Below are 10987 nucleotides of genomic sequence, written 5' to 3' on the forward strand. Positions count from 1 at the left end.
AAGAAATAGACAAGTGTTGAATTTAAGTATGTCTCATCATCTTTCACAATCAAATGATTCTTCATTCTGATATGACGTCATCCAACTCTTCCTCGTGACGTCAACAATATGTCATCATGATGTTGCATCGCCGCAAGCACTGATGTCCATACACAGTTCTTGGTTGAATCAGTACAAGAATTGCGTTTGGACAATCATAGCCTAACGACCGGTATCTCAAGAGAACGATATTCGTTGGAGGACCCCTCACATGCTAAAACGCATATACAGGTACATCCAACTATTTGTTCCTCTCCTGAAATGTAACATTGTCCTGAATGAAATAAAACACAAATTCTCTGCATTTACCTTCTGAATAAAATGAATAATAGAACGTATTCTTATTTCTCACCTTTTCATTTACTGTTCACGAGGACACAAATAGAAGCAACAAGAAAGCTCAAGTCTACTATAAGATATGCTTTGTTTTTTCACATTGTAAAGCTTTCTATGCATTTGAATATGATTTCACAAGTATATTTTTACAACAGTCCTACTATCAAGGCTGATTACATTCATAAATTCCCCTGCAGCATTTTATACCTTTTGGGGTCTAAAGAATATCTACTCATAAATACCTACACATTCAAGGTGTCATAGATTATGTTGTTATGCAATGACTCACTGTCGTACTCCCTTGGGCTTCAGCGTGGCGCATCCAAGGACCAGACACAGGGTAATTTATTATGTCACTTAACCCGTAAGGCATCCTATGGCGAGGCCTACGTTAACAGTGTAAATAACCCTTTCTATCTCAACGGTCATAATGGTTTTGAAGGAGTCATGTTTCATTAAGAGGTCAGTGAGTATACGGTATCATTTAAAAAGACACAACCTTCTGGACCTCTAATATAGCAACACATCTGTTATTACACACATGTAAATGAATATTATGTGAAAGATGATTTTGACTTGACACTTGTTGGTTTATGGGAACATTTCAATTCCTGGTCAATGTTTGTTATTCATGCTCAGAACATATATGAACATCACGAGGTATATATTGATCACGTTATGTGTATACCATATTCATATATTACACTTCGGTGGTCTAAATATAGATAAAACAATTAGCGTGTATTTTGTAAGTCCAGAATTTATCAGCAGCTGGTACACATTAATTTATTTATCAAATACATATTTCCATTAGTGTCTATAATATGTGAAAAAATATCACTTTTTAAAAAGATTGTGTAAAGATTTGTTTGTTTTTAGACATGTTTCATTTTTGGTGTTATGCATATTTTTGTCTTAAAGTTTCATTTTGTTTAAGCTACTACATGCAATTTAAAAATTAACAATTCTCTTTAAATGAAAAAACCCCAATGAAACATGAATAATATGATCAAATATCATATATCGACACTGACAAACATGTTGAAAATGCAATATTGTTTCCATTTGTGTCTCACAGTAACTAATTTATTTTGAAAATTACAACCTACTATTCTGTACTGACCTTTGACTCACACAATGATACCCACCACGCGTCCATTGTTGCTTGAATGACATATACTCCTCCATGATAAATGTACCCGAATTGGATCCGACCCCCTGCAGCAAAGGGGCGTGGGTCTAATACATGTTCCATCGACCAAGCGCCACCAACAACCCGGATATCGTCATGCCTCGATGACTGTCAGACACACACGTGGTTCGCCTGGGGGTAGAGACACATCAGAGTCGGGTCCAGTAGTCCGTATCTCTGAAAACATGTAAACATTTATACGCATCACAATGCAGTAGAACAAAGGCCCTTCAGACACTGGGTTATGCAGGTTTCAGCTTGTGGATTTATGATGCCCTGTGCAGGATATCCACACATACAGGAAAACACGTGTGTACAAGGATTTATGTGTCTCGTAATTTCAATATTTCTGGTTAGGATCCTGGTTAGATCATATTATAGTATATGATCTTCGTTGATATATATTATACTGACAAAATTCGTGAATATGAAATTCAATAATTACATTTTGCACAACTAAAAAAAATCTCGGACGAACTTTTTAAAAATATTTTAGAAATATGCTTACCAACTAAAAAATTCACATTCCTAAAATGTGTAAAATTAACGTTGTGAAATATATTTTCTGAGTTACATTTTTTCATTGTGATTATAGCAGGCAAACTCAATGCATCTTTATAGTCACAGGCACTTAAATTTGGCAGTACATGCTAACCCTTTTTGCGAACACCTGGAGTCTTAACTGGTCTGTAGTGGCCTATTCATAACTTGCACAGTTATTTTGCCCTTTAATTCTGTTCCAGGGTATAGTCAAGGCAGACCATTCTTCACTGACTTTATATTTGCATGTTCTACCATTTCAAAATTGAGATCCTCATGTGAATGAGCTTCTAAAATGCAGACAATTCCCACATATAGATACATGCATATGCATACATATTTATACATAAATACGAAAACTATAAATTTTGAACTAAACAAACCTTCCCCAAATATATAATGACTCAAATTTCGATGTTTTATCTTCAAGCATAATACAATCAATATTTCGATCATCCAAAAAAGGTTGTGCATCTAACATCTGAGTGTCATCCACTCCCAATGCCTTAATGGTTTACTTATTAGTTTTCATGAAGTTTATCGAAGGATATATTCATTTGAGGAGACATAAAATTACAATAAATATCCTGTTTTAAGTAACACTATCCTACCCGAGTAAGCCCTCTGGACGAGCGGACCACACATCCTAGATGAAGGGCTAGACTGAATGAGATGCTTGACACGTAATTACATGGTTTCATTTCATGAACCACACTTAAAGCAGTCATTTAGGAGACATGAGAGGTATCCTATGTGTGACATGCTTGGTGCGCCCTGGTGAACTCCCAACTTGCTTTAAGAATTCATTATCGTGTGACACATTATCAGGGACATCTTTACAATCACTGTAGGTGTGATGGCAAGTCTTACAATCTCTTTAAAAGTACAAACATTAAATATATTCACAACCTTTGGAACATATTATAACATCATAAATTAGGGAAAAAAGACAAGATATTTTTTGTAAGAACAACATTCGAAATGATAGTTTGTTGAAGTTTTACCGCTACTCATTATGTTTAACCTTTATGTGTGTGTCAACATAACTCACGTATGTATACTTGATCTTGTGTTAGTGTTTCACTAACTGCTTCCTTAGTTGCGAGGCTGTTATCAACAGGAACATACTTCCCCATACTTCAATGCTTTATAACTCTGAGTATCACTATATAATCGTGATTCATAAAGATATGCTCATGACAAAGACTGACTCGGAGTTGAGACTGCATTTAAAAGAGATGGTGAAGGAGATTGTCTTTATTGCTAAATTATCTAGAAATTCGCTTTTAGTATCAGTCTATTTCTTCGGTGATTTTATGTTTTGCAGAATTTCTGTCTCGTCCTAAGACCCCATGCTAAATACGTCCTAAGACCCACTGCTACATAGGTCCTACGATTCCTTGCTAAACACATCATAGGTGAGCCCCAAACCTCAGTCATGACTTCCCGACGGAGTTGGGAAAACTCCGAGCTATTTAGTGTTACATATAGCAATCCATAAAATACAAACTGTTCATAAACATTCATTAACAAGTCATCTCTCACGTTTTTCTTTTACACGGAGCCCTGCATTTTCTCATAATTTATGCTTGGGGTGTCAAAGATGAAAATGACACTCTTGATAAATATAATCGAAACTTGGATCTTGTTCACACATTTAAAAAAGACAGCTTTATAGATGTTCATGGTAGTGTTGTACACAATAAACTGTTTACATACTTTCAGGTTACTGGGTACAAAATCATATTGTAGCTGCACATCCGTATGAAATACGTTAGTAAAAGTCAGCTAAGGAGCAAAACAGAATATACCTCTGATATGTTTTTATCATTGTTTCATTTTCAATCTTTGACGTCATACCCCAAAAATGAACTGTACTGGCGTTTCGTCAGCAGTCGAAGTATGCTTCCACGTGGATTTTTGACATATTTTTTCTTTTAAGCTTTGAAGAATAAAAAGGCGTAATAGGCAAATGCTGATTTGTATCTTAGACAAAATTGGCTCAACACACTTATTTTCTGCACAAATTTACATTTCAAACATGGTTGGGCCATGTGGTTTAATGCAATTCTTACGCCAATTTCCATTGAATCCATTATTTTCACACAAAATTATCCACAAATTCCTTTTTACAAAGTCATGCCAGAATGAGTGGTGGTAATATAGACCAAATCAAACTGAACAACAATTCTTTCAATTTCAAATCACACAAAAATCAGATTCCCTGATCGTTCTTTTGTCCCTGGACCTATATTGAATTTTTTGGGGACAACAAAATCCGTTTGATTCACATCTGCAACCATATTCTGTATACAACGAGTTATTTCAATTTTAACTAAAATGTGTACCGCTGATGACACGAACATTGTTTCGTTAATCAATTACATTCGGTGTGTTCCCGAAATTGCCATTTCAAAGACCCAATGTACACGTGGCATGGGCAGTTATTCTCTCTTAGTTTCCAAGTAGGTGAAACAAGAAAATCTATACATAGCCACAACACACTACCTGAAGTTATTAATATGGCAGCGCCTCCTGGTGGATTTATAGCTCTGGTTCTGCTGCACCGTGTGATACCAAATGTCTGGTAATTATAAAGCTCCGAGAACCATCGTGACAGAACCCTCGATTTCATTTGTTAGGAGCTGGTTACTATTAAGCTGATGCAGCACAGGCATCATGCAACGGGTGGTGCTTTTTAATTTGATTATGTGAGTTTCCATGGCAACGCCTTCCTGTTCTAAGGCAAAACACTTGAGTGATTGATTTATCATTTTTGGCCCCCAAAATGATCAACCATGGGCTATAACTTCATGATCAATGGTTGAGTAAGTGTCCCACAGTGCTTTAGTTTTTTTAGTTGCAATAAACATTAACAAAGCAAGTATTATCAGCTGATGTACCATAACTAATAACCTTCCATTTCATCTAAAAACATAGTTATAATTCTCCTAAATCAGAATCGTTAAGATGAATTTAGTATAAAAAATATCCACACAACCAAACTAGGTCATATAACTAGGCAATAACGTCCAACTGCTTTGTGTATTTTTTAAAAAGATGAAACGCTTTAAAATTGTATTCACACATTTTTAACAATATATTAAAAATAATTATTTACAATACTTATACCAGGATATGAAAGCAAAAGCTTCTGGTTTGGTAATAATGGGCTTTGTATCATGTAACTTGTAGATCATCTCGCCTTGGGCAGGTATTGAGGAAGCCAGATGTTGAGGGATAGGAAAACAGAGACATATAATTGTATTTATGGTAAATAGATAGTAGCACACTTCCTTGTGAATTCTGTAACTGATATGACTGCATGTGAACACAGTGTCAAATTTTAGAGTCATCGTTCGGTTAGCGTGCGTACATTTTCATATTTTTCATATTTGTGTTAAGAAAACATTTATAACAGCAGTTGCACGCGTGTATGCGCCATTATGCCTCTTCGTTTCGTTCAGGGTATTTTACCAATTAGTTGCTCCGCTCAGGTAAGGTGTCTCCTGTATTTATCTCGGCATCAGTTTAGTAAAGTGAGTTTCTGTCACCCAGGGAGGGATGTAGAGGTAGGGGATAGAAGTAGAGAGGTAGAAATGTAGAAAGGAAGGGAGGTGGTGTGTGTGTGTGTGTGTGTGTGTGTGTGTGTGTGTGTGTGTGTGTGTGTGTGTGTGTGTGTGTGTGTGTGTGTGTGTGTGTGTGTGTGTGTGTGTGTGTGTGTGTGTGTGTGTGTGTGTGTGTGTTAAAGAACTACAGAGGTAAAAAGGCAGAATTGTAAATAGGAAAATAGACAGAGAGGCAGAGAGGCAGATGGGTAGAGAGGAAGAGAGAAAGAGAGATTGAGAGATTATTTCAAATCACTGCAACCATATGCACTCCGTTGAGACAAAAAATACCCACAAGACACTCACAACCACGCTCGTACACAGACACTCACACCCACAGTCACATACAGTCACATACAAACACACCGAGTAACGATGTCTCATTGCCTCAAGGGCATGTGCAGGGACATGGAATTTTGACAGAATGAGAGAGAGGGGTTGGAAGTAAATAGACATTTATGTATCAGTTTGTACCAGGACGCCACAAGCAATGCCGCATGACTCGAACACGCCTCTGCAATACAACATCCAGAAAAGAGAAGCCTGTTTCCATTGAAGTGTAGATGCATGTGTGAATACATGAAAGGAAAAAGCTAAAGAGGAAAGATGACGTTGACTTGCTTCTTTCAAGTTAAAACGTGTGATATTTTGAAATGATGAAATCTGAGAGCATTTGTATACTTTAGAAATACTTTGAGTACTCCATGGCATTTGTACCTTAGCTCAAGAGTGTGATGTTTGATAAACATTTTTTTCATAAAATAATCAGCTTTGTAGATCACAAGAGGGTTAAGAAATACTAGACATTTGCACAATACTGGTTGGTTAATTTACTGGAGCTTGTAAAGGCAGTCTTGGAACTTTATATAAACATTTCCACATTGTTGAAAATGACCGTAAACAGAAACTGCATGGATGACCTATAAAAATCCAAGTAGTTGATTCAGTGATAAATCCCTTCAAAGACAAAAATAAGCCCTCAAGTATAAAAATGTGCAAAAATTCATTCACTGATCGATGAAATTATTCATCAACGTTAGTGTATGTGTGTTCATAAATCAAACTTGGAATCCATGCATCGCAGATACAATGAGGGCAGTTTGTGGACAATATAGTCTGTACACGAAGGTATTTTCTTATCTGGCTTGACATATGCATGTCTGACATGGCTTCTGGATGATATAAAAATACTTAAAAATCCTTCTACAGATGACAGACCATCTGAGTGAGTGAGTGAGTATGGTTTCACGCCGCTTTTTAGCAATATTCCAGCAATATCACGGCGAGGGACACCAGAAATGGGCTTCACATATTGTACCCATGTGGGGAATCGAACCCGGGTCTTCGGCGTGACGAGCGAACGCTTTAACTTCTAGGCTACCCCACCGCCCCACAGACCATCTGAGGTGTATGTCATGTATATAGTGCCTTCAAGGTAAACTCTCACCAGCATTAAATGTGATCGATTGGTGAACACCTCACAGTGTTGTTTTTCATGAGCTACTTTGAACATTAATTATCAAATCACCATTATTGCGCTTTTAACTTGCTAATCAATTTCGAAAATTTAAATTTGAATATCAAAAGTGATGAGTTTTATATTTCTGTTCGCTTCTTCCATCAAGTCCCAGTTAATGTAACCATCCTGATCCTCTACCCTTAAACAGTTCTTACAGTTATGAAGAGAAAACTCTAATACCTTTACAGGTTTGATAAGTTAGCTGAATTGCTACATATGCTACACACAAATACTTTCAAGAAAAGACACGATGGTCACGAGAAATGTCAATTCTTTAAACTTATGAAATTCATTTTGGCATTGTTATGTAATTATCAGATGTGTTCGAATGGCTGACAGTTGGTCCTTTTGTTTCCGTCACACTTACAGGTTGAGGACTTCTGGTGAATTAACACAAATATAGACCAAATGAGTGAAAAGGGCATATGGTCCCAGCTTCAAATGGAGATCTATGTTTATGAAGATGATTTTGTAGCATATGTATGCATGTATTATGTACACAGAACATGAATTGCTCATTTGGTCAAAGACGTGCACATGTTTATATCAAAGGGAAGCCCCACGAAAACCCCTACAATCAGCGGCCTTTGCTTTTTTTTTTACGAAATCACTGAAACGGCTACTAATGTATTTTTGTTCTGTTAATATAAAAGCATTTCAGTTTCTTCATTTGAGAATATTCAAAATATACATTAGCGGAAGTAATCAATCAGTTTCAGTTTCGAAAATCGTTTCTATTACAGATTTAACAAAATGTATGATTCCTCTGAGAGACCACATACAGTACATTATATATTATACTGAAATGGCCCATTCGCTTTAAAAATTGACAGAGACTGTACAATATATCTGAGACCAAATAGGACCCGTATCCTGATGATGCCTGACATGCTGGTTGCTACATGTAACCTAGCAGCCTGCTCGTTGTAACCGGTTTCTTAACTGTTATTCAAATCCAATCCGATACCTGAAGGGTATCTAGAAACACATATGCAACTTTCAAAAAAACGACAGCTTACCGTGTTAGGAAATACAGTCAGTCAAAATGTCCGATTTTCATTGACATGTAATCATCCCCGGCTTACAGAATTAATGACCATCCCTGGAGCAATTCACTGTCCCGTTCCAGAATCTGCAAGCTCAACTCCCAAACTAGCCCCACCTGGTGTACCCGAACTGTGGCACTGCCCACGTGAAGGAGCAAGATTGTGCTTGATTGGGTCAGATTGCTTTGAGTTTGTACTCACCTAGCCCTGTTTAGAGTTGTTCAATACAACAATATGAACCCGGCAACAATCGGCCGCCATTGAAGTTGAAAGCAGACGATCGAGCACGAGGCAAAACAAAATGGCGGCAACTGTCGTCTGCTTGAAATCCCGCTGCTTTCCTTCATGCAAAAACGTGTGTTTATGTCCTCAGGCGCCGTACCTTGCGTCGACAACATTTTCCTTTTCCTTTTCAATTCCATAGGCTGATAACGTCTCACAGCTCCTCCGTCACGCCCCACTTGGTACGCTGACGAAATCTGCCATTCAAAAGTTTGTTGAGAGTCAGTAAAAGATATAGGCATCGTGCTCACTAGGACTTCATGGGTTAGCGCAGTCACTGTTACTTCAAGACCAAACGCAAACATAAACCATCATTTAACTGCCCCTTAAGGACTAAATGAACATTTATGCTCTTGTTAGTGCAATGTTCTTTTCCATTTCTGACATGCTCATATCGTCCTGTTTCCAAAAAGCAGTCAATGTTGAATAAGATAGTAGATAAGATGAACGTTCATTTTATACATAAATCACTATTCCTATTTACGTCAGTTTTTCTCAGAAATATAAAATGAAATTTCTGGTGTGATAGATGATTGTCCTCGGGAAGTTTAACACTTATCTCAAGTCTGATGTGAAGTGAAGTACGTCACTAAAAATGTTCTTTCCTTTGAAACATAATTCCCATAAGAAACAGCTCAGGAGAAACATTACGTGGGTAGAACATTACTCATATTTGCAGGATTCTCCTCAGACTTGTGGGAGCACGTGCGAGAGACCAAGTCGACTTCTTTCCCTATCAATCACCAGCAACACAGAGTGCTATTGTGGTAACTCTTAGGACCTAGTCCTCTCTTTAGACCTATTCTATTTATACCATACATTCTCATGAACATAACATATGTCTACAATAGATCCCTCTCTCTCAGGTTTACGGGTATTTTGTACAATGAATACATTATACATGTTAGATATAAAGAATTATTCATGTGCACAATTTGGGAGAGGTCAAGTGTACAGATACGACATCTTACGTACGCTCAAAACTGTACTGCTCGTAACTTGTTTAAACTATGATATATTTCTGAGAGATATAGCTCGTTTATATAAGTTTCCCTAAGAATAACAATCCTATTTGATATATACACCCAAGACTTAATTTTAGGAATTAGGAAATTAGCCACCCAAATGGTTGGTATAAATTCAGAGATAAATATACACACAGTTAAAGCTAGAGCAATTAATTATCAGGGAATGAATGAATGAATGAATGAATGAATGAATGAATGAATGAATTAATGAATGAATGAATGAATGAATGAATGAATGAATGAATGAATGAATACTATCTCAAAATCATTCCACAGCAAGCAAGAAACCTTCCTTCAGTATCACACTCATTCCTCTATATAAACTGATCACCACCTTCAGGGCATGGGGCCCTGTGGGTCACACACTCATCGTACGAATGATCCTATTAAGGGCTTCTCTCCTCATTGTCGTCCTATCTGCCAATTGAAATACAAAGCTATGTGATAGGGTACCGGTAGCCGTATTATAGGGCTGAAAATGGCCTACTCCTGCCTCGTCAACAACGCGCTTGTTACCCTCGGGTCATAAGCCTCTCTCTTTCAATAGGGGAGCAAAGGGACCGGGTGTCATCCAATACCCCAGGGAGTAGCAGAGAGGTTCTGATTGTACCCCTCGGGGTTTTCATCCTGGCTTTAAGGGTGCTAGTGGGAGGTAGATAAGTGATTGTTATAACGCCTCAGCTTTGTGATGGTCAATCATCCAAACAACTTCAACCCATAGCTCAAATTGTTTAAATAGAGATGTATCCTACTTAAGAATTGTCTTAACGATGATGTGTTAATTTGTTACAATAAGGCCACGTTTATGAGGTATATTACATCAGATGTCATGTACATGTAATCCTTCATCGCGATGTAAGGTTTGGTGGATCACTTACCACCTGTCATATGAAAATGTGATTTTACAGCCCTCCCACGTAGGACTTACTCTGTGACATTACATATACAAGTTATATCTTCTGGTAAACATTACACGATAAGACCATTTATAACAAAAGCTATTCAGTTTCATCTGTAATTAAAGACTCACATATATACCGTTCTGTCTCGATATAAGGAGAAATTTATATCGTCCTGTCTTGGCATGCAAGGATTTTTTTTGCATTACGTTTGCATGGTTGAATGCTTAGAAAACGAATTTCATTGTAGTGCATATCTATGAGGTTAGGAGAATATGAAGAATGGTTACAAATGCCATAAAAGGTACATATAACTGCAGAAAATGTCTGCACTGCTGAGTTAAAAAAGAAGTTGAATTGAATAAAGAGCCGTTGTCAAACGTTTGCTATAATCTGTCAAGCATTATATCCACATTCACCTGTTCGAGGTACCTGTTGTGATTTAACATCGCTGCATATTCACGCGTTGCAACATGTAACATGTAACAGATGCTTGCC

General features: G+C 37.3%; 1 long non-coding RNA gene across 1 annotated transcript; it reads right to left on the bottom strand.

The window, feature by feature from the left end:
* Window positions 1-261: 261 nt before the first annotated feature.
* LOC124262193 lies at window positions 262-8843 on the bottom strand. Its single transcript, XR_006894517.1, has 3 exons — window positions 8482-8843; window positions 1524-1744; window positions 262-295 (listed from the first exon to the last, which is right to left on the bottom strand). It is a non-coding gene; the product is annotated as an uncharacterized LOC124262193 (long non-coding RNA).
* Between the last annotated feature and the right edge of the window lie 2144 nt (window positions 8844-10987).

This window comes from Haliotis rubra, unplaced genomic scaffold (assembly GCF_003918875.1).
Source record: "Haliotis rubra isolate DU_JTF1 unplaced genomic scaffold, ASM391887v1 Scf826, whole genome shotgun sequence".
Classification (NCBI taxonomy): domain Eukaryota; kingdom Metazoa; phylum Mollusca; class Gastropoda; order Lepetellida; family Haliotidae; genus Haliotis; species Haliotis rubra.